This window comes from Heteronotia binoei, chromosome 21 (genome assembly GCF_032191835.1).
Source record: "Heteronotia binoei isolate CCM8104 ecotype False Entrance Well chromosome 21, APGP_CSIRO_Hbin_v1, whole genome shotgun sequence".
Taxonomy (NCBI): domain Eukaryota; kingdom Metazoa; phylum Chordata; class Lepidosauria; order Squamata; family Gekkonidae; genus Heteronotia; species Heteronotia binoei.
Window position 1 is genome coordinate 147,531,011 of NC_083243.1, and position 23,893 is coordinate 147,554,903.

Sequence of the window (23,893 nt, forward strand, 5' to 3'; positions counted from 1 at the left end):
GGCTTGGCTTCGCGAACGAAGATTTAAGAAGGGTGCAATAGTCCACGTCTGCTGCAGGCTCGCTGGTGGCTGACAAGACCAATGCGGGACAGGCAGGTCCGGCCACAGTGGCTGCAGGGAAAAGTCTGATTTGGGGTTGGTGCTGTAGCAGTGCGATTCTTCCTCAATCTCCTTTTGTCCTCAAGACCAGCTATGCGTGCGTTCTCAAAGGAAGAGACAGCCTGGTGGATGGTGTGTCTCCATGCTTTGCGATCTGAGGCTAGTTCAGACCACTGGTGATGGTTGATGCGACAGGTGCCAAGGGATTTCTTCAAGGAGTCCTTGTACCTCTTCTTTGGTGCCCCTCTATTTCGATGGCCGGTGGAGAGTTCGCCATACAGGGCAATCTTGGGAAGGCGGTGGTTTTCCATCCTAGAAATATGCCCTGCCCAGCGCAGCTGCGTCTTCAGCAGCAGTGCCTCGATACTGGTAACCTCCGCCCGCTTGAGGACTTCAGTGTTCGTCACAAAGTCACTCCAGTGGATGTTGAGGATGGTGCGAAGGCAGCGCTGATGAAAGCGCTCGAGGAGTCGCAGGTGATGACGGTATAAAACCCACGATTCGGAGCCATAGATGAGGGTTGTCATCACAACGGCTTTGTAAACATTGATCTTTGTGCCTTTTTTCAGATGCTTGTTGCTCCACACTCTTTTGTGCAGTTGGCCAAATGCACGGTTTGCCTTTGGCAGCCTGTTGTCAATCGCCTTGTCGATCTTGGCATCTGAGGAGATGATGCACCCCAGGTAGCTGAACTGCTGGACTGTCTTCAGAACTGATTCACCCACAGTGATGCAGGGAGGGTGATAATCTTCCTGGGGTGTAGGCTGGTGGAGAACTTCTGTCTTCTTCAGACTAACTTCTAGGCCGAATAGCTTGGCAGCCTCTGCAAAGCAGGACGTCATATGCTGCAGAGCTGATACCGAGTGGGAGACGAGTGCAGCATCATCAGCAAACAGTAGCTCTCGGATGAGTTTTTCCATTGTCTTGGAGTGGGCCTTTAGTCGCCTCAGGTTGAACAGGCTGCCATCGGTGCGATAGCGGATGTAGACACCATCGTCATCATCTAGATCTACTGTGGCTCTTTGAAGCATCATGCTAAAGAAGATCGTAAAGAGAGTTGGCGCGAGAACGCAGCCTTGCTTTACACCTGTGCCTATTGGGAAGGGCTCCGAGAGGTCGTTGCAGTGTCTGACTTGGCCTCGCTGGTCTTCGTGTAGCTGGATGATCATGCTGAGGAACCTTGGGGGACATCCTAAACGTTCCAAGATTTGCCACAGACCTTTCCTGCTAACGGTATCAAAGGCTTTGGTAAGGTCGACAAAAGTCACATACAGAGCCTTGTTCTGTTCCCTGCATTTCTCTTGGAGCTGCCTGAGAACAAATACCATGTCGGTGGTGCTCCTGTTAGCTCTGAAGCCGCACTGGCTCTCTGGGAGGAGTTCTTCTGCAATGGTGGGCACCAGTCTGTTCAGGAGTATTCTGGCAAGGATTTTGCCTGCGATGGAGAGCAGGGTTATCCCCCGGTAGTTGGAGCAGTCTGACTTTTCCCCTTTGTTCTTGTATAGGGTGATGATGATTGCATCGCGAAAGTCCTGTGGTAATTTGCCTTGTTCCCAGCAGGTGACAAGTACTTTGTGAAGTGAGCTATGTAGTACTGTGCCCCCATGCTTCCAGATCTCTGGTGGAATTCCATCAACTCCTGCTGCCATGCCACTTTTCAGTTGCTTGATGGCTTTAACAGTCTCTTCTAGGGTGGGGATCTCATCCAACTCTGTTTTCACTGGTTGAAGTGGGGTGAGGTGGATTGCTGAATCTTGAACTACGTGGTTGGCACTGAAGAGAACCTGAAAATACTCTGACCACCGGTTCAATATGGATGCCTTGTCTGTGAGGAGCACTTGGCCGTCTGCACTACGCAAGGGACTCTGAGCCTGATATGATGGACCATATACTGCCTTTAGGGCTTCGTAGAACCCTCTTAAATCACCAGTGTCTGCACACAGCTGGGTTCTCTCTGCAAGCTTGGTCCACCAATCGTTCTGAATGTCTCAAAGCTTGCGCTGGAGGTTGCTACATGCAGCGCGAAAGGTTGCTTTTTTCCCAGGACAGGAGGACTGAGCAAGATGTGCTTGGTAGGCAGATCTCTTTTTCGCCAGTAAATCTTGGATCTCTTGATTGTTCTCATCAAACCAGTCCTTGTTCTTCCTTGTGGAGAACCCGAGGACTTCTTCAGAGATCTGCAGGACGGTAGTTTTTAGGTGTTCCCAGAGTGCTTCTGGAGAAGGGTCTGTGGGGCAACTGGGGTCCTCAATTCTTGACTGGAGTTTTGCCTGGAAGGCAGCTTTAACTTCGGCTGACTGGAGAGTACCAACCTGAAACTTCCTCCGAGGGATACCTCCTCTCCTGGGTGTGGGTTTAAAGTGAAGACGGAGATTGCAGCGTACAAGACGATGATCCGTATGACATTCTGCACTGGGCATTACTCGGGTGTGTAAGACATCTCGAAGGTCTCTCTGGCGCACCAGAATGTAGTCGATAAGGTGTCAATGCTTGGACCGTGGGTGCATCCAGGTTGTCTTCAGACTGTTCTTCTGCTGGAAGATAGTGTTGGTGATGGTGAGCTGGTGCTCCATGCAGAATTCTAGCAGGAGGCGCCCGTTGTCATTGCAGTTGCCAATGCCGTGTTTGCCAAGTACTCCTTTCCAGGCTTCCGAGTCTTTACCTACTCTGGCATTGAAGTCGCCAAGGATGATCACCTTGTCCTCTGTAGGGGTCTTCCGTACGAGGTTGTGTAGATCAGCATAGAACTTGTTCTTTTCTGCAGGATCTGCTTGAAGGGTTGGGGCATACACACTGAAGAGTGTTGCATGCTGCTTGTTTTGAAGTGGGAGGCGCATGGACATGATGCGATCTGAGTGACCTATTGGCAGGTTTTCGAGTTTGGAGGCAATGGAGTTCCTGACCATGAAGCCAACGCCAGAAAGGCGGCTCTCAGCCTTTTACTTACCCGACCAGTAGAGGGTATAGCCAGCACCGTGTTCTTGAAGACTACCTTCCTCAGGGAAACGGACCTCACTGAGAGCTGCTATGTCGATATTTAACCTGAGAAGTTCGTGGGCAACTAGAGCAGAGCGTCGTTCAGGGCGACCACTGTCTACTGTGTCAAGCATGGTTCTGATGTTCCAACACGCAAGCTTTAGTCTTTGCACACTTTGTGAGGCAGGTGCATGCCTTTTCTTTGTTGTTATTTTTTGACCGCAAGTAAGGATGCCTATTGACCGCGGCTAGCCAACTGGGGTGGAGGAGACGAGCTTTGTTTAGGCCACCTTTTCTAGGCCCCTCTCCGTGTGGAGCAAGCAGTGCTGTCCCTAGATAAGGCTGCTTGGTCGTTCAGGGTGCTGCCGAAAGATGCTTTCGTCTCCGGGTTAGCATCAGGCGACCAATACCCTGAACCGCCTACATGCAGGATCGGGACTGCGGCTTCCAGTGGCACCTTCCACCTGCCGTTTCGCCCCTTGCCCATCGCTGCAGGACTTGATGCGTTGTGGGTTGTGTATGTGGATATGCCCTTCAGGCCTGCGCAGAGGAATTTTTTAGGTGAAGCGCAGTGTGCGCGGTACTGGCTCCACCCTTTCACCTGGGGGTCATCTGCCATGGCCGGCAGCGAGTCCTCCAGGTGGTAGGTGTTACATTAATGAGCTCTATCTGCCTGGGTTTAATGTTAGAGTTTTCCTTCTCTTAGGCTAGCGAGGTTGGTGGGCCCAGCCTGCCCATCCGGTTATACCGCCGGACAATTCGGTCGCACCATGACGTAGCAAACTCTGTGAAAAACGGGGGGGGGGGGGGACCAGCGAGAAGGTGTTGCTACGGATGCAGTAATGCAGGAGAGGCCATTGCAGTGACCATCTGCCAGGCATAGCCAGACAGTGACCACGCGGCGTTCACTACACCGGGAGAGGAGAGGCTATGTATTGCGCATACACTTTCCCTGGGGAGCTGTAGGATACCCAGAGGGAGCCCCCCCACCCCGCCCCCCTGTGACTCTATAGGGTGGGCTTATTGGCTGTTGAGAACCTTGGAAGCTATTCTGTGTGTCTGAAAGAGAAGTATGTTATTCTGTAGGGGACGGGGGGGGGGGGGTGAGGGCATCTCTTCTGTGAGGTTGGAATGGGCAAGGATATATTTAGAGAAGCACTGTCTTTTTTTAAAGTCTGTGAATTAATAGTGGGTACTACTGAATTCTTGCAAGGGGTTATATCTGACCCGCAGGGGGTCTCCTTATAGAATACTTTGAGGCTGGACTTGAAAAAAGAGCAAGAGGAGCTCCAGGAAAGAGTTTTCTGTGGGGCCGTATAATCTTAAGAAGTGCTTCTATGGGCCTTGAAAAAGAGACCACCTACTTCAACCACCTTAAGGAAGTATGGGTTTACAAAGCAGGAGGAAAGGGACAGAACTCTGTAGGGTGTGAGGAACTCAGCTCAACGGGTACATCCTAGAAAAAGATGATCACGCTGCTCGGTAGGGCCTCTCTCTGAATGGCGAAATAAAGAGCATCCTGTGGAAACCAGAGTCACACCCTGAACCCCAGTTTTGGGGGTCTGTTCTTCTGAGAAGCAAGGAAATGGGGGGCAAGATCTGTCAGACACCTATTTCGTGGGGCAAGAAAAAAAAACCCTACCCAGTGCTGCTCTATTCCTATGGGGCAGTCCTATGGGGCTCGAAGCTGACAATCTGTTTTGGGGGGGCAGATACACCTCCCAAATCTAGGCCTGTCCTCCCCTAAGCCCTGGCACCCCTGAGTGAGGGGCAAGTGAGTCCTCTAGGGCTGGGCACCGGTTCCTCCTCTCTAGGGCAGGAAACCACCCCCCCTCCCCGGCCCTGGGAGGAGATGGGGAAGCTGCAGTTCTTCCGTGGGGCCGAGAGGAAGCCTGCCCTTTGGGGTTTGGCGCTGAAGGAGGAAGCGAAGTGGCTCTTGCTATGGGGCGAGCGAGACAGCGGAAGAAGAAGAAGAAGAAGGAGGAGGAGGAGGAGAAGGAGAAGAAGGAGAAGAAGGAGAAGAAGGAGCAGGAAGAAGAAGAGGAGGAGGAGGAGGAAGAGGAAGAAGTAGGAGGAAGAGGAGGAGGAGGAGGAAGAGGAAGAGGAAGGAGAAGAGGAAGAGGAAGGAGAAGGAGGAGGAGGAAGAAGGAGGAGGATATAAACGGTGGAGGGGGTTGACCCCAGCCTGGCGGGAGGGCCTCAGAGGTGCCCTGCGGCAGTTGGGGGGGGGGGAAGCGGGGCCAGCCCCAGCCCCTCCCCGCCCGCCAGAAAGACGACCCCCTCCCTTCCTGGCCCCGCAGCCCTCCTTTCCCGCCACTGCCCACCTGCTTTCTCGATCTTGCCGGATATGTCGCGGCCACGCCGGGGCTGGGCTCCGATCCCGCCAGCCGGAGAGGGGGGCCCGGGAGGAGCTCGGGCTCAGAGGCCCAGCCCGGCCGGCCGGGGGGTGGGTGTACTGCCTTGTACAGCATGGCAAAGCACACCTCCAGGATGATTTCCCCAACCATTGACAGTCCCACACGGACTGCTGCCAGACCTTTATATAGCATTCCATTTGCCTTTGCCAGGTGCCATATGGCTCACACATGATGGTGGTCTTCCACAACAGCATTCCTTTAAGGACTGGGACAATCTCACTAAAAATTGGCAGGTCATATGAAAGTTCTCCAGCCGCAGTTCACTGTCCCATATTTGCAACATGAAATTATTCCACCAGTCCTTGCTGCAAGACTCAACAATTATGGGGCATGCTTGCCCCTTCTAAACTGCAACAGAGTAACCTTGCTTGCCTGAAAACCAGACTGAAGTGCTGCACTCAGCTTTTCATTTTGCCAGTGTGATTGACTTTCATATTGGTAGGTTTTTTTAAAACAGGTTAGAACTCTTTCTCATAGCCTGAAATCTCTCACCCAAGTCTGATACAGACTCCATGCTGTGGACAACTACCTGCTGAAAACATAAAATATTAAGGAATGTGATCATCAGGTAATAAGAAGAAGATCGTAGATTTATACCCTGCCTTTCTCTCTGAATCAAAGTCTCAGAGCAGCTTACAATCTCTTTTAGTCTTCCCCCACAACAAATACCCTATGAGGTGGGTGGGGCTGAAAGAGCTCTCACAGAAGCTGCCCCTTTCAAGGACAACTCTTGCAAGATCTATGGCTGACCCAAGGCCATTCCAGCAGCTGCAAGTGGAGGAGTGGGGAATCAAACCCAGTTCTCCCAGAAAAGAGTCCGCACACTTAACCACTTCACCAAACTGGCTCTCAGTCAATGCACTCAGTCTGTTGAAGTCAATACACTAAAGATGACTCTTAGGCATGACTTTTGTTTGCTTTGTGATGCTCCCCATATTCCAAATTTATTACAATGGGACTCCTACAAGCAAATATATTTAGGCTGAAAATAGCAGTAATGGGAGAATGGGAATGGACTTAGAAGAAGGGTTTAAACAATTGCACTTTAAGCTCATTTAGAAAATAGAATTTAATTAGATCTATGAATGAACATGGCCCATTAATATTGTCTCTTATCAACCATTTAGAAAGAATCATACTGTTTCTTGTACTGAATATTACAAAGACTCCCAGCATTTGTAGGCTTATTTAGCAGTCAAGGTCCATTAATGCATAGCAATTTATTATAGTTTGGGGAGAATACTTATTATAACATTTTCTGTCTAGAAAATAGTTTTATAAGTTAGAAAGCTTTCTATCATTAGTTCAGTTGTTCTAGCAAAAAAAAAAATCCCTATATACTCCTAACCAGAAAATGGCCATAGACATGCATCATGATAATGGGTAAATGGCCACAAACAAGCCTGGGAGATCTAGGAGCAGCAGAAAAGCTCTCTAGAGACATATTTCAAATGGACATATAACCATTCATACATTTAAAACAGACAAGACATCTAACTATCGATTTTTTATTCTGCCTTTCTTCCAGAGCGCTCAAGGCAGTATACATGGTTTTTCCCTACTTGCCTTCTTCTCACCAAGAGTTAGGTCAGACTTACAGAAAGTGTTTGGCCCAGGGTTATCCACTGAGTTTCCAGAATTTGAACCCAAATATCTGTTAAAGCATACTTGATCTCCAATTCTAAGCAAGTCAATTCAGAATTCTGCTCAGGTCTATTCAAGGAGACTTACTCCCAAGGAAATATTATGAAGATTGTACTACAAGCCATAGAATCAAATAGTTGGAAGGGACTCGAGGCTCATTTAGACCAACTCCCTGCACAATGAAGGAAATTAACAAATACCTCCCCACCACACACTGCAGTAACACCTGCTCTGTGCCCAGAAGATGGCAACCCCCCCGTCCAGTCATTTATATGCTTTGTTAGATCCATATTTTTGATTCCCATATATACTAATCACACATCATTTAAAAATACCCCCATGTTTGGCATGAATTTTCTCTGTATCATTTTTCTAAACTAAGGAAACATGGTGTTGGCAACGGCTTTAACCAATCTCAGTACTCCTGAACCCCTAGGTAGTTTATACCACTCCCATATTTCCACATGTCACCTAGAGAAAGGAAGGCACTGGGCATTTAAACAAAAAGTGCAACATTTGGCTATCAAAAAACCAAAATCTGAATTGCTTAGCTGTAGATGTCTGGCATATAATACCATGGAATAACCTCACTCTTGCCCTCGTATAAATCCCTTGATTTTGCATCCAGAGCTCATTAAGGCCTTTTTCTTTCCTTTTTCCTTTTCCTTTTCTTTTTCTACAGCTTAAATATACAGCACTGCTTTGCAGGATTGGCAACATCTTTGTGCTATTGTCCCTTTCCTCAGTAACAACTAAAAAGTGAATCCAGTGTTTTAATATATGAAATACCTAAACCTCTATCCCTGAATCTGGTTAGTTTTGAAAAGGTTTTTTTCCTTCCTTCTGTTGTGCTTCTACTCTGTAGCACAAAAGTTGGGTTGTGGGAAGTTCAAGCCAGCCTTGGATTCCAGAAGTGGGCCTTGACAAAAGCAACCAAGAAATAAGACAACTGGTCTCCAGGAATGGCCAGCATTTATCCCCCCCCCCCCAATAAGGGCAAGTTTGTACTTTTATATGGAGCTTTTATTTGACATCTCACAGAGGTCTGAGAGGAGCAGAACAGGGCAGAGTGGCTGGAAAAGTTGCTGGGAATTTCTGAGTGTTGGAAGACTTCATTCTGAGCTTGTGGGGCTGCCTAAAATTCTGAGGTGTGATAGCAGGGGAACTTTGTTTGCTCTTTGTTTGGTTGAGTGGGCTAAAGGAGAAAGAGATTGAGAGTGATTGCTGAGGAGTGCCTCTGCTCCACTCTCTTTGCATTTTAAGCCAAGCCTTGCCAAAGAGCTCTTGGCCTGTGGCTCTTCGTCTGGGGGCTCCCTAAGGACCAGGAACCCAGATCCCTGATTTCCTTGTTCTCCCAATAAGGTAAGTTCCCAATAAGGTAAGTTAAGGTAAGGTAAGTTGACCCTCCAGAAGGGGAGCAACTTAAACAAACAGCATTTAAAGAGGACTGTATATATATATATTGAAGATAGAATGCCAGCAGGGGGTTGGGGGCTTTCCAGTGTTTTGCACTGAGTGTCACATGTACGACTATCTGCCCAAAGGACAGAAGTCTTGGGTGTGTGCTCGATGCAAGGAGCTCCTGGTCCTCAGGGAACGAGTTTGTACCCTTGAGGCTGAGGTGACTAACCTGGGGAAGCAGAGACGGTCAGTTAGGCACTCAAGGAAGACTCTCAGGGGCGTATTAGATGAGCCCCACTCTGAACATAGCAGTCCCGTTGCTGCCAGAGAGCGTGAGGGTCGAGAGGGAACAGGGCACCGTGCTGAGGATAAGGGGAATGCGCCCTCAGAAGGGACCTCTTCTTCGGTTGGTGAGTGGGAATCCTTTCGCGCCAAGGAACCATCCCTGAGCAGGGGAAGAGGGGGGGGGTATGGTAGTTGGTGATTCGATCCTTAGGCAAGTAGACAGCTGGGTGGCGAAACTGCGTACTGACCATATGGTGACTTGCCTGCCTGGTGCGAAGGTAGTGGACATTACGCGTGTAGTAGATAGGCTGATAGACAGTGCTGGGGAGGAGCCTGTGGTGCATGTTGGCACCAACGATGTGGGGAAATGCAGTCGTGAGGTCCTGGAGGAAAAATTTAGGCTGCTAGGCGGGAGACTTAAGGCCAGGACCTCCAAGGTAGCCTTCTCGGAAGTGCTACCTGTTCCACGTGCAGGGCAAGAGAGACAGGCACAAATTAGAAGGCTCAATGTGTGGATGAGACGATGGTGTAAGCAGGAAGGGTTTAAGTTTGTTAGGCACTGGGATACTTTCTGGAACAAGCGGGAGCTGTACAAAAGAGACAGTCTCCACTTGTCCCTGGATGGAACCAGGCTGCTGGCGCTTAAAATCAAAAAGGTGGCAGAGCAGTTTTTAAACTAAATCTTGGGGGAAAGCCGACAGGAGATGAAATGTCTCTGGTTTGGGAGGACTTGTCTCAAAGAGATGAAGGGTTGGCTGCTGTTGTTCTACAGGGTAACGGACCAGAGTTGTCCACTGTGAAGGTGACAAACAATATGGACTGTCTGCCAGAGTCTAGAGGCAGCAGGAGGAAGGTGGCGGGCCTAGCTTGCCTGGGAAATTATAGATGTTTGTATGTAAATGCTAGAAGTGTTCGAAGTAAAATTGGTGAATTGGAATGTTTAGTGTTGGGAGAAAACATAGACATTGTGGGAATTTCAGAAACTTGGTGGAATGAGGAGAATCAGTGGGACACAGTGATTCCTGGATATAAGTTATATCGGAAGAATAGGGAGGGAAGGGTTGGAGGTGGGGTGGCTCTGTATGTCAGAGAGGATATACGGTCCAGTAAGACTGAAGTCAGAGAATTAGATTCACTTTTAGAAATGCTTTGGGTTGAAATAGAGGGCCCAAAAGGAAATTTAACTATGGGAGTTTGTTATCGCCCATGAAATCAAAAGAGAGAGGATGATTATAATATGATGGAAGGCTTAAAGATAGCGGCTAAATGTAAAAACTGTGTCGTAATAGGTGATTTTAACTACCCGCAGATTGATTGGGTCAATATGTGTTCTGGTAGAGATAAAGAGATTGAGTTTCTAGATGCTCTCAATGACTGTGCTATGGAGCAGATGGTCTCAGAACCTACCAGGGGTGGGGCGATCCTGGATTTGGTCCTAAGTAATGCCCAAGACTTGGTGAGAGATGTAAAAGTGATTGCGCCTCTTGGGAGCAGTGACCATAAAGTTATTGATTTCACCGTTTGTATAAATAGGGAGTTGTCCAAAAAGACCGCCACAACCACGTTTAACTTTAAAAGGGGTAAATACACTGAGATGAGGAGGCATGTGAAGAGGAAACTGAAAGGAAAGGTACATATGGTCAAAACCCTTGGGGAAGCTTGGACACTATTTAAAACTATAATCCTAGAAGCTCAGATAAAATACATACCACAAGTTAGGAAAGGCACAAACAGGCATAAGAAAAGGCCTGCATGGTTAACAAACAAAGTAATGGAAGCTGTAAAAGGTAAAAAGGACTCCTTTAACCGGTGGAAAACCAGTCCAAGTGAGATTAGTAAAAGGGAACACAGCCTGTGGCAAATCAAATGCAAGACTGTGATCAGGCAGGCAAAAAGGGACTATGAGGAGCATATTGCAAAAAACATAAAGACCAACAATAAAAATTTATTCAAATATATTAGAAGTAGGAAACCAGCTAGGGAGGCAGTGGGGCCCTTGTATGACCATGGGGTAAAAGGATTACGTACTGAAGGAGGATAGGGAAATGGCTGAGAAGCTGAATGAATTTTTTGCCTCCGTCTTCACTGTGGAAGATGAGAACTTTTTGCCCGCCCCAGAACCACTAATTTTGGAAGGGGTGTTGAAAGACCTGAGTCAGATTGAGGTGACAAAAGAGGAGGTCCTACAACTGATAGACAAATTAAAAACTAATAAGTCACCGGGTCCGGATGGCATACATCCAAGAGTTCTGAAAGAACTCAAAGTTGAACTTGTGGATCTTCTAACAAAAATCTGTAATCTTTCATTGAAATCTGCCTCCGTTCCTGAGGACTGGAAGGTAGCAAATGTCACCCCCATCTTTAAAAAGGGTTCCAGAGGAGATCCGGGAAATTACAGGCCAGTCAGTCTGACTTCAATACCAGGAAAGTTGGTAGAAACCATTATCAAGGACAGAATGAGTAGGCACATTGATGAACACGGGTTATTGAGGAAGACTCAGCATGGGTTCTGCAAGGGAAGATCTTGCCTCGCTAACCTGTTACATTTCTTTGACAGGGTGAACAAACATTTGGACAAAGGAGACCCGATAGATGTTGTTTACCTTGACTTCCAGAAAGCTTTTGATAAAGTTCCTCATCAAAGGCTCCTTAGAAAGCTTGAGAGTCATGGAGTAAAAGGGCAAGTCCTCTTGTGGATCAAAAACTGGCTGAGTAATAGGAAGCAGAGAGTGAGTATAAATGGGCAGTCTTCGCAGTGGAGGACGGTATGCATGGGGTGCCGCAGGGCTCGGTACTGGGTCCCATGCTCTTTAACTTGTTCATAAATGATTTAGAGTTGGGAGTGAGCAGTGAAGTGGCCAAGTTTGCGGACGAAACTAAATTGTTCATGGTGGCGAGAACCAGAGATGATTGTGAGGAACTCCAAAGGGATCTGTTGAGGCTGGGTGAGTGGGCGTCAACGTGGCAGATGCGGTTCAATGTGGCCAAGTGCAAAGTAATGCACATCGGGGCCAAGAATCCCAGCTACAAATACAAGTTCATGGGGTGTGAACTGGCAGAGACTGACCATGAGAGAGATCTTGGGGTCGTGGTAGATAACTCACTGAAAATGTCAAGACAGTGTGCGTTTGCAATAAAAATGGCCAACGCCATGCTGGGAATTATTAGGAAGGGAATTGAAAACAAATCAGCCAGTATCATAATGGCCCTGTATAAATCGATGGTGCGGTCTCATTTGGAGTACTGTGTGCAGTTCTGGTCGCCGCACCTCAAAAAGGATATTATAGCATTGGAGAAAGTCCAGAAAAGGGCAACTAGACTGATTAAAGGGATGGAGCACTTTCCCTGTGAAGAAAGGTTGAAACGCTTGGGGCTCTTTAGCTTGGAGAAACTTCGACTGCGGGGTGACATGATAGAGGTTTACAAGATAATGCATGGGATGGAGAAAGTAGAGAAAGAAGTACTTTTCTCCCTTTCTCACAATACAAGAACTCGTGGGCATTTAATGAAATTGCTGAGCAGACAGGTTAAAACGGATAAAAGGAAGTACTTCTTCACCCAAAGGGTGATTAACATGTGGAATTCACTGCCACAGAGGTGGCGGTGGCCATAAGTATAGCCACCTTCAAGAGGGGTTTAGATAAAAATATGGAGCACAGGTCCATCAGTGGCTATTAGCCACAGTGTGTGTGTATATATAATTTTTTTTGCCACTGTGTGACACAGAGTGTTGGGCTGGATGGGCTGTTGGCCTGATCCAACATGGCTTCTCTTATGTTCTTATGGAGCCTTCTTGCCTCCTCTCCCCCACCCTGGACAGTGCTATTTAACAGTTATAATATTTTGTTTGACTTGTTCAAACACTTTTAAATAGTGGTACACAGGGCTTTTTTCTGGGAAAAGGTGTTGGAACTTGCAATAGGGAAAGGAAGGAGAAACATATGGGTGCCACTCATGGACTTGTAAACATTTTTAAAAGAATTTTGTTTCTGTGAAGAGGTTCCAGAACTCCATTCCACCACGTTCCCCCCTGAAAAAAAGCCCTGGTGGTACACTTTGTATCTGATCTTCATTGATAGTTGTTTTCTTCATTGATAGTTCCTTCTTCCTGCAGAAATTTGATGAGCCTGACTGTGTTCTTCAACTTCCACTTAAGCAGCGTCCTCATTTTTGAGAAATTCCCACTTCTGGAATTGAATGCGGACTGTATTGGATTACCCAGACAGTTTTTTTTCCTAGGCTATTTTTCACTCACATATATCTTTGACTGTGCTGAGGTCAGTGTTCCCAAGAGGTTTGGCAATACTTACATCTCTAATAATCTATTGGGATCCTTAGCATTAAATCAAGGGAAGCTTTTACACTTACGGTGAAATGCCGTATACATGTGGTTCAGCACACACAGAGATTATTTATTAGATTACGTATTAGATTAATCTAGTTTTCTACCGTCAAGTTTAACAGTGTTATATTAAATAAATTAACTGCTTCATTTCCCCCCTGCATTCTTTATGTATCACTCCCTGCTGCTCTCAGATATTCTAGTGCAGGGGTGGCCAAGGGTAGCTCTCCAGATGTTTTTTGCCTACAACTTCCATCAGTCCCAACCATTGGCCATACTGACTGGGGCTGATAGGAGTTGTAGGCAAAAAACTTCTGGAGAGCTACTGTTGGCCACCCTTGTTCTAGTGGATACTTTGGAATGATAATTCCTGCAATATTGTGTGCTCTACCTTCTTCCTTCCAGGGCCAATATCCTGGAAGTCAAGCAGGTGTTGCTGAATCTCAGATTTTAAAGATGTATGCCTTGCCTTTCAATCAATTTATCTCTGAGGTATCTTACAACAAACAGAAGAAATGCTGCCCCAGATGAACCACAGCTCCTGGTTTGCCTCTCAATGGTGGAGTGGTTAAGAGAGATGCTGGTAGGATATGATGTTAAAGGTTCTTGCATTATGGCTGCTGTTGTGGCTATCTTGCTGGCCTGGTGATGAGCCCAGGGGGATAATAATACCTCCCCTCCTTCCTGAAGGTTGCTGTCACTGCTAGGACATCATGATTACTGAACACTGTGCATGCTGATTACTAGAAAAATCTGAGGAAAATGTATGCTTTTATCCTTCTCCCTCTGAATTCTACATCTGCAATACAGTTTGTTTAATAACAGAGAAAGCAAGGCATAGATGGGATAGTGTGTGGGGCTGTGACAGTTCCTGTGACACATGTGTGAGGCAACCTCTTAATGAAGGGTGGGAGTCAGCACCTAGCTTTCCTTTCTTCTTTTCCTTCTTTCATTTTAAATAACTTCCTCATTATCCTCATGCATCAATTTCCAAACAGGCTTTTCATCTGTGTAACCCTCTTTCTTTTGCCCAAGGCTACAGTGTGCAAATTATTATTTTCCACAAGCAAGCAAGAAATAACTAGTGGAACCCTGTAGACACAAACATGCACATACCACTAAGGTTGTCAACCAGCCTGGAGAAAAATGTTCTACTCCTACACAGGCTTACTGTGTAGAAATGGGCAATTGAGGCCTTTCATGGTATGGAGGCAAATATCCCATTAAGCTATTTTTAAAGGGACAGAACATTTTTCTCTAGGTTGGTTGGCAACCCTGGTGGTGTTCCCATATATACATCCAGCTTCTTGTCTCCAGAGCTCCACAGACATCAGCCCACAGGTTTTTTCCTTGAAAGTAATGGTGAGCATAGTACAGGGCATTCTGGTAAGAGAGAAGACAAGAAAATGAATAATTATTCCCTATGTGTATGCCTGCACCCAATTGTGTGTGTGTGGGGGGGGTAACTTTATGTTTTCAAGTATATAGGGTCAGTCTGTGTTGAGACAGATGAGATTGTCATGTTCCTCATTTTTATTTTATTTTCCATTTTTTCTTGCACCATTCTAAGAAACGTCACATCAGTATAATTTTAAAATGTAATTATCATTAGAGTCAATATATCTTCTTAAGAAAAAATTGATCCACTGGGAAGAACCAAGTGTACTTATATGCTCATTGACTCATTTTGCAATGCAAAGCAGCCAGTGGCTATAAAAGGTAATTGGGCTGCCTGGACTCAGATTCAGCTTTTAGGAGAGATGTAGCTGCTGAATGGACAATTCACTTCCCCCACAGGTATTAAACGAGAATGATTCCATGGAGAAATTAATTTTCTTAGTGGCTGTGAATCATGGAGAGATTTCTGATTGTTTTTGCACTTTCAGTGAGACATCTTTTTGAACTAGTTTTGAACACAATGCAACTTCATTTGCTTTAGTCAAATATAGGAACACTTTCCTCTGCTTTAAAATAAATGTGCTTGGAAGGGATCTCCATGGTCATCTAGTCCAACCCTCTCCACATACAGGAAATTCACAAATACTCCCCCCCGGAAGACTCATGATACATCAAATTATCAGCAGCAGAAGGTTTTAAGTTGCACAATAGATGGACACAATTTATGGGGGCTAGTTAGCCCAGGAGTTCTCAAACACTGTACAAGTGAATCTCCCCCAACCAGCTGCACACCCCAAAACATTGTAGAAAAAGGGCCAAACCAGCCTATCCAAACTTTAAAAAAACCCCTTTTTTTGTTTGCATCATTGCAACTATAACTAAGACAGAAGAAAGTGATTTTCTAGCATCCATTAGACTTATATTTTGCTTAAGGGTAACTTGATCAACCTCTCTCATGGATTGCTGCCTTGACGTGGTGAGAGGACTTGTGCGGTTCAGTGAGGCTGCGGGCTATGCCATGCAGGGCCACCTACAATGGAAAGGCCACAGCTGAGATCCCAGACAAAATGTGATCCTCTGGAAAAGGAAATGGCAAACCACTCCACTATCCTTGCCAAGAAAACGCCATGGACAGTAACAAAAGACTAAAAGATATGGCACTGGAAGATGAGCCTCTCAGGTTGGAAGGTGCCCAATATGCTACTTGGGAAGAGTGGAGGGCAGGTACAAGTAACCACAGAAAGAATGAAATGGCCGGGCCAAAGCCGAAAGGACGCTCAGCTGTGGATGTGTCTGATGGTGAAAGTCTGATGCTGCAAAGAACAATACTGCATTGGAACATGGAATGTAAGATCTATGAATCAAGGTAAGCTGGATGTGGTCAAACAAGAGATGGCAAAACTGAACATCGACATCTTGGGAATCAGTGAACTAAAATGGACAGGAATGGGTGAATTTAACTCAGAGAATCACTACATCTATTACTGTGGGCAAGAGTTCAAAGAAAAAATGGTGTGGCCTTTATAGTTAACAAGAGAGTGAGGACGGCAATAATGAGATACAATCTCAAAAATGACAGAATGATCTCAGTCCGTATCCAAGGCAGACCATTCAATATCACAGTAATCCAAGTCTATGCCCCAACCACTGATGCAGAAGAGGCTGAAGTGGACCATTTCTATAAAGATCTACAACACCTTCTAGAATTAACACCAAAAAAAAAAAGATGTCCTCCTCATCATAGGGGACAGGAATGCCAAAGTGGGAAGTCAAAACGTAACCGGAACAACTAACAAGTTTGGCCTTGGAGAACAAAATGAAGCTGGTCAAAGGCTAATAGAGTTTTGTCATGAGAACAAGATGGTCATAGCAAACACCCTCTTCCAACAACCTAAACGGCGACTCTACACATGGACATCACCTGATGGGCAACACAGAAATTAGATTGATTATATACTCTGCATTCAAAGATGGATAAGCTCCTTACAGTCAGCAAAAACAAGACCTGGAGCTGACTGCGGCTCAGATCATGAGCTACTCATTGCAAAATTCAGGCTTAAACTGAAGAAAACTGGGGAAACCATTAGGCCATTCAGGTTTGACCTTGATCACATTCCTTATGAATATACAGTAGAGGTGAAGAACAGGTTTAAGGAACTAGAGTTGATAGACAGAGTGCCTGAAGAACTATGGACAGAGGTTTGTGACATTGTATAGAAGGCAGCAATCAATTCAAGAAAGCAAAGTGGCTGTCTGATGAGACTTTACAAATAGCTGAGGAAAGAAGGAAAGCCAAAGGCAAAGGTGAAAAGGAAAGATTCACCCAACTGAATGCAGATTTGCAGAGAACAGCAAGGAGAGATAAGGAGGCCTTCCTGAAGGAACAATGCAAAGAAATAGAGCAAAATAATAGAATGGGAAGGACCTCTTCAAGAAAATTGGAGAAATCAAGGGAATGTTTCATGCAAAGATGGCCATGATAAAGGACAAAAATGGTAGGGACGTAACAGAAGCAGAAGAGATTAGGAAGAGGTGGCAAGAATACACAGAAGAATTATACAGGAAGGATCTCAATGTCCCAGACAACCATGACGGTGAAATAGCTGATCTCGAGCCAGACATTCTGGAGTGTGAAGTCAAATGGGCCTTAGAAAGCATCACTAACAACAAAGTGAGTGGAGATGATAGTATCCCAGTTGAGCTATTCAAAGTCCTAAAAGACAATGCTGTTAAAGTGATGTGCACATTATGTCAGCAAATCTGGAAAATGCCACACTGATGTAACTAACATGAATTTGAGCAGACTCCGGAGGATAATAGAAGACTGGCATTACTTTTTCTAAGGGGTCTCAAAGAGTCGGACTCAACTGTGCAACTGAACAACAACAACAGCAAACTTGATCAGCAGAACAAATAATAGCCCTAATGCATAATTTATGCTATCAGCAAAGAAGCAAAACATCTGTGAAAACTGTGGATTATTCTTTGACTTTCTGACACTGATAGTAAATACAAGAAGAAAGACATACATCTATGGTCAATGCCAGAAGCTGGTGGTCAGACTAATGCTGGACTGGTGACAAGACCTGTTATGGGGCCTTTTCACTGAAAGTTAGTACAGCCTTCATGAATACTATGTGATTTGGGAGTTTAGGATCCAACTCACAACCTCAAAAGCAGTCAGTTTCTAGTGTACAATTTAACTTGAGGCATAGTGCTGTTCTATGCCCTGCTGCCCTCCACCTGCCCACGTGATGATTCAAGGGCTCATATAGGCCAAGTTGCCATAGGGCCCACCAAAATTTTGAGCCAGTTTCTTACACTGGATTGGCTGTATTAATGCTCTGTCTTCTCATTATGGTGCACATTAGAAAGCCAGAAAGAACCCTCCAGTCTTATAGCAACATTGTTCTTTCTGAAGGAGGCCCATATCAGTCTCTGAGAAATGTTAGTCAACCTGCTACATTGAAAGATCTTATTCATAGGCAAATGAGCTGTGAGGCTGATTTGTTTAGCCCCAGCTCTGGCTAAATACCTGTTGCCTGACATGAATATACACATTTTCCCATTTTATTTAACTTTTCTAAAACACTACATTAGACAGTCTGTAGTAGAATAATGGACAGATCACAACATTTTTAAAGTTCACCAGCCATTGTTACTTTTTTATTTGGATAAATTATAACAAATATATCAACTACTAAAGGTTTTGGGTTTTGATTAGTTGCCATTCTCATGCACATCCCTACAAAGAAAGAGCCCAAGAGACAGAATGAGGATATTCTCAGCTTGCATACTCTTGATTCTTCCAGCTCCAGTTGCTTAAAAGTACAAAATATTTTCCAGTTCTACTGAGAAAAATCTACTTATTTACAACATTTATATTCTGCCTTTCCACAAAACATATTTTAAGGGAGCTTACAATATAAATAGAGGTTTACAAGAATGACATGGGTTCATGGCATTTGATAATAGGATGAGGACAAGGATGGTAACTGTGCTTTAAAAAAAGTTTACATTACTAATTAACAAACTATATTTATCTTATAATGTTTGAGGTGGAGTGAAGAAAAATTTCACGGAATGACTATTGTAAATGGTTATAAATATTTTTGAACTTCCGGTTTTACCTGAGGTTTTTATTGTATATCCAAATGTGCAAGGTAGGAACATGTCAAATGTGTGTTTGAAAACATCTGTATCATACAGGTGCACTTCTCACATAGCCATGAATTGCTGAAGACTCCTGTTGAGCATATATTTACTGACAAAACACCTTAGGGTAAGATGGAAGAACTAGAAGAGACCAATATTTAACAAAACTTTCACCTCTAAGAGAAGAGGTGTGTGTGTGTGTAAAAAGTGTAATCAAGTCACTATCAATTTTCAGCAAGGGGTTTTCAAGGCAAGTGAGAAGCAGAGGTAGTTTGCCATTGCCTTATTTGACAGAATCTTCCTCAGTGGTCTCCCTTCCAATTACTGATCCTGCTTAGCTTCTGAGATCTGACATGATCAGTCTGTACTATACCATTCCACATCCCCAAGTGAAGATGTACCCAGCCTTTAAAAAAAACCCCAAACACTACCATTTCCCCAGTTGCTATGCAAATTGTGGTCATGCTTCTTTCTGTGGAGTGTCAAAGGCACCTAATGTGTGTCCTTTTCATGTGAAGACACTACACTGAGGATTCAGACAACAGGGAGACTAAAGAGACTTGTTCCTTTTCATTACTGGAATTATCTTGCCAACTAAAATGCTGAAGAAAGGGACAGTTTAAATTGGCAGGTGGAACTTCAACTCCAGCAAGTTTCTCCAGCAGGACACCATAACTTCAATAAAACTTACAAAAGGTGAGGTCTCTGCACCTTTCCATCAAGCTGTTTCCTTAGACAGTGCTTCTTGCTGAGGGCTGATATCACACTTCAGCCAGGCTTTCATCAAGGACCTGCCTTGGCACAAGTGCAGCTTGGTTTAATGAGTGTTCTGCAGATTCTTTCAAAATATTCTTTCAATGGCAGACAACTTGTTCTATTTTTCCCTCCTTCCTTATTAAATGATTAATATAAAAGCACAGCCGACTGTGCCTGAGAGATTGCTTAACCTTCTGTAAAATAGGAGGGTTCCACCCCACCCCTGTCCTTTGATTTCTCCAGAGCCTCATTATTATTGCCTTGATCACAATCCCAAGGGAAGAGATTCAGTGGTTTCTCCCAATGTGGATGGGCCTTAGTTGAGATTAGTATACTGGATATTAAACTCAGCTGTGCTCAAGGGCTGGGGTCAGAGCTTGATTGAAAATCAAATAGAAAATTCTGGAAGCTAAAGGCTTTACTCAATTGTCATTCGACTAGATTTTCGCTTGATTTAATTCCTTCCTAGACCCCATTCGCCCATTGGTGGTTCAGTTGTATTATAACGGATCTATTAAATAGAAGTTCTGCTATTAGCAGTTAGGCTGGTTCTTGTGTTCAAACACAGATGAAGAAAAAAATTGTACTACGTGAATAAAAGTATTGGAGGGGGGGGTGCTTCTGTGACTGCAGTCTGCAAACATCAGGGGGCACTCCTTGGCTTGGGGCGATGGGGGGGGGCTGCTAAGAGATTTGCCGAAGACAACCAGCTCGCTCGCAGTTTCTTACCCTCCGACAGGATTTCTTTTGTATGTTTAGCAAGTCGCCTGTCCTCCTTTCGTTTGCCCGGGATCAGTCGAAAACCCCTGCAATGAAGCAGGATACCAACATTTCATCCCTCCCCTGCGTCGGGCTCTTGCGTCTTTAAGAGCAGCAGCAGGCGCTCGGCGGGTGAAACGCTATAAAGACTTTCTGTTCATCATGTCTTTAAAGGCACGAAAAGCTCGCCGAGGGGGTGAGGGGAGTGGGCTATGCTAGCCTGAGCTTTTAAAGTGCCATCCGGTAGCTTTGCCTCTTGCAAATACAAAGTGGCGCATCAGCTGTGCGACTTTACTGTCTACACGGATCTATCACACAAATGCCCAATCGATTTCCGCAACACGAATTCAAACTCTCTTGGGGATCATCTGTTTCCATAGGGAAGAGTTCGGTATTTTAATGCTTACGAGTTTTAGGGAGCAACCAGAAGCAGGTCGTCTAAGCAGTAACGCTTACGTTAGTCAATGGGATTTACTCGCGAGTAAGCGTGCATAGGGTTAAAGCTTTAGAGACGCCCGAAATCTACAATCCAGGTTACAGACGCCTCACTCTTCCAAGTAGACGCTGGCCATCTAGCGATTCCACTAAGGCCGCCGAGCCACTTAGCTAATGACTTCATCTAACGTTCGTCTAATTTTAGCCTCTCTCCCGCCGCAGATGCCTTTCCGCATGGTTATCGTTTCCCCTGAGACAAGCTGTCATCCTAAAGCAGGGTTTCAAGCTGCCTTAGAATTCCTGCCTGCTTCTTGAACAGGTGCCTTCGACCCGTGAGAACCGTGCGAGAGTTCCCTTTGCTTTGCCTGGCTGGACTCAGCCTTTCCATTTGCCCGGCTCGGTGGCATTTCCACCGCAGGCTTTGACATTCCGTCCGCGAAGAAGCCACCGCGCGGGGGTGACAGCTTGAGACAGAAGGCGGCGCCCGCCCGCCCGCCAGCAGCTTCTGCGGTCTTTCCCATCCCGGCTTTATTGTCTTGGCTGTCAGCCGGGGGGGGGGGGGGGGACAGGAGATCCTTCCGCGTCGCGCCACCAGGGCTCACGTAGGTGTTAAAAGAAGCGAGATGGCGAAGCCTCGCAAAGGCAACCCGGGGCGGTTAGGTCACCCTCTCGTCAGCCGCTGCCTGCCAGAACATCAGCATTTCCCTGCGAACAAATGGAAACGCTTCTGGAGAGCAGCGAGAGCTTCGCGCTCTCCGGAGTCTCTCAGGGGAGTGATACATCCCGGCTCTTTCACTTCTCGTGGAGGCAATCAGCCTGATGGGTTTCTCCCCCGCCCCGCCCCCCCGGCGGGCTGTGCATTTTCTCTAGCGCTGCTCCCCCCTCCCCCAACATCTCCTGGGGCGCGAAGGGTGAGGAAATGAAGTCAGGCGGGCGGAAAGGGAGCCCCACTGACCTCCCAGGGTAGGGGGAAGCCTCTGCTCAGACTTTGCTAGTTGCAAAGCTTGGCTCAGGAACAGAGAGCCGCCCTTTGTGCTTGCGACATGGAAGGGAGTGTGTGCGTGGGGGAGGAATACAAACTCCCCGAGGGAGCTTCTCCTTCTCCCGCTCTTTCCCCCACGCCTTGACGCGTGAATCTCAACATCCTGCCGCCCCACCCCCGAACATTTCCCTCTGCGATCCCCTCAGAGCACAATGGGGAGGGGAAAGCAAACACCACTTGACTGGAGTGTGCCGAGAGAAGGGCCCCGCTCCTTGGGCGGGAGTGAGTGGCAAATGATGGATCGGGGGCTTTGCGGGCCGGCAGCACCTGTTGCGCGCTTTTGAGCGATGGAGAGCTTTTGGCGGAGGAGTGCCCCGCCCCTCCCTCCGGCTGGCCGCCCGCCTCATCGGCCCCCGCTCCGACGCCGGGTCCGGGGGGGGGGGAAGGGCCACTCCCACCCTCCTGGATCGGGCAGGTGTCCCCGGGCCAGACACGACTCGCAGCTGCGAGACAATGACTAAGAGTCCTCGGCGGGGTGATTGATCGGCCCCTCGCCGCTGCTGCGCCTGGCGCCTGCTGTGTCCCACCTCCGCTGCGGACGTTGCGCTTTTCACTCCAAGCGCGGCCGGGCTGAGCGAAGCAGCTGGAGGGGAGCCGCGCCGAACGTGACCACTTCAGCCCAGGAACAGCCGCGGGCGGGCGGGCGGGCGGGGGGAGGCCGAGGCGACGAGGCGTGGACGCGAGGCCGGCGGAGAAGTCCTGCCGCAGCAGAGGCGGCGCGGCGCCTGGCCAATGCAATCCCCCATTAAGGCGATCGATCCCGGCCGGCGCGCCACAGACGCCTGCGCGGGGACGCCCCTCGGACCGGCAGCCCCGGGGGGGGGGGCTGGCGCAGGGGAAGGAGAGACGATCCCCGCAGTGCTCAGCTTCCCCCGCAAGTCCCAGCTGCAGTAAGACTGGGGTGGCGCTGGAGCTCCAAGGACACACACCGAGCAGGTGGCGAATCCCTCCCCTCCCCAAAGGCGCCACAAGCTTTGCACGGCAGGCCGGGGACCACGACCACGCTCCCCCCCCCCCCATGGGCTTCCTTCAGAGGTATAAGAAATCTCTGCAAGGCAGAGAAGAAAAGTCTTCTTGGCCCCTTAGCCTGAAGCTCCAGCCGCTGGCTTACAACTCTGTCGCGTTGGCACCATCCCTCAGATGGCTCCAGACCGTCAGGGCAACGCTGGCTTCCCAGGCTGGGGATGCGGGGGGGGGGGGGGGATGTCACGCAGATCCAAATAAAGACCGAATCCCTCATTTGACAGCACGTCCTCTGAATTCTGGGGTTGACCGACTGCTAAGGGAATCAGGATGGGGCACAACCACCTCCTCCCTTTTACCTTGCAACAATCCTGTGAAGTCGGATTGGGTACTGTGTTTTCGGACCATGATAGGTTGGCCCACCCACCCCTGCCAGCTTCATGTGAATTTGAACCCCAGCCCCGGCCACTAGCGTCAAGTTCAGTCATTTCATTCACTAGTTTCTTCATACACTTTCCATATGTTTTCGAAGTACGGAAGGGGTCAGTGTGTCTGATGCCATCGGGTAGATCCCAAGATAAGAAAACGGATCAGACTACTGGCCCCTCTTTATCATGATGATCCCAAAGGAAGGTTGTAGGATAGCACATTGATCGTTTTCTTGTTTTAACTGCTGTAAACTATTTAATGAATTAATCTTATTGTTAGAGTTTTGTGTTGTGAGCCGCCCTGAGCCGCCTCGGTGGGGAGGGCGGGATATAAATCGAATAAAATGAAAATGACATGAAATGAAAATAGATGCCAAATGATTTCCCAAGAAGACTCAGGGCAACTAAATAGCTGAGAAGGACTTCGCTTTCTTTTTTTGATGAGTAACTTGAGCAATTCCAAACAACCCTAATCAGAATCCTACTCAGGTTTGTTTCCTCCCAGGAAAGTGTTCTTAAGATCGCACTGCATGGATCAGTTGTGAAGCTGTCTGAAAGCGCTGAAGTTTCTTCGACTTAGTGAGGCTCACACTCTAGTTCGCAAACTTCTCGCCTAGTCAATTTCAATTCCTCTTCCGTATTCAAACCTGCAAACCTATGAAGCATTCCCATTCTCCACGGGACACCCGGGTCTTGTCCCCGTCATGCCCCTCACCAACAACATGCTTCCTCGGAAGTAACCCCTCGTCCAGTTCACTGGATTTCATTCCCAAGAAAGTGTGCATTGAAACCC